This window comes from Otolemur garnettii, unplaced genomic scaffold (genome assembly GCF_000181295.1).
Source record: "Otolemur garnettii isolate 467f Iridium unplaced genomic scaffold, OtoGar3 scaffold00011, whole genome shotgun sequence".
NCBI lineage: Eukaryota > Metazoa > Chordata > Mammalia > Primates > Galagidae > Otolemur > Otolemur garnettii.
In genome coordinates, this window is record NW_003852406.1 from 9,389,112 (window position 1) to 9,390,064 (window position 953).

Sequence of the window (953 nt, forward strand, 5' to 3'; positions counted from 1 at the left end):
TATAACCGATTTCCTACAGATATAAAGAGATGCTTGTAATAAGTACAGTAATGGCATATTTGTAGCTGAATCTACCTCTGTTTCCATCCAAGTTCAGGATCCAGAGGCTCCGTCTTTCCAAGCTATTGCCCTCAGGCGCCCGCAGCTTCCTTCCATTCGTTACTTTGGATGTGGATGTGTCTTTCTTCCGTGTTTCTTCTGCTCGGGCCTTTAGACAACCTTACTGCGCTCACTGACGCAAAACAATCAAAACATTGGCTGCCATCCACTAAGACATTACTTCCATCCTAGAACTGAAAAAATTGAGATTTAATTATTTGCTACTTTGGGGCTTCTTTCAGACGAAGGTCAGAACTTGTTCACCAAGGTAGTCGCTGTGACAGAACCTCACTGGGCTGTTAAAGGAAGACACTTGGCTTGATCTTTTTCTAAGAACTTGTCCCACTGTACAATTCTGTGGCTCCGATTGGGATTCAGGTGGGAGATGACTGCAGACGTGGGGGCTTGGGTGAGTGGAATGTTTGAAAGCCTGAAGTCTCAAGCCACACTTTGTGTGGTTTGAGGGAGGTTTTGCCTTTCTCCGCATTCTCCTCAGCACTGAAGTTGACGAACCACACCTGCTCCAACAGCAGCCCAGGTGGCGGGTCTGCCTTCTGCAGGCGCCCAGCTTCCGCACCAAGGGCAGCCCAACGTCCCCGGGCCGGAACCTCCGGGCTCAGCTGAGCCGGGTGTCCAGCGTCCAGAGTGACTTGCGCGGGAACGGCAGCTTTTAGTGCTCTGCGGCCTCCGGATGGGAGCCTGGCTGACCGGTCCAGATACGCCTACAGCTGCGTCTCAGCCGCTCTCCTATCGGGCCCGAGACCCAGCGAGACCAGCACGAGGAGGCGCCACGGTGCACGCCACCCCGCTCCCAGCGGGCCTGGAGGAGGCGTCCCCGGCGGGCGGCCCGGCCC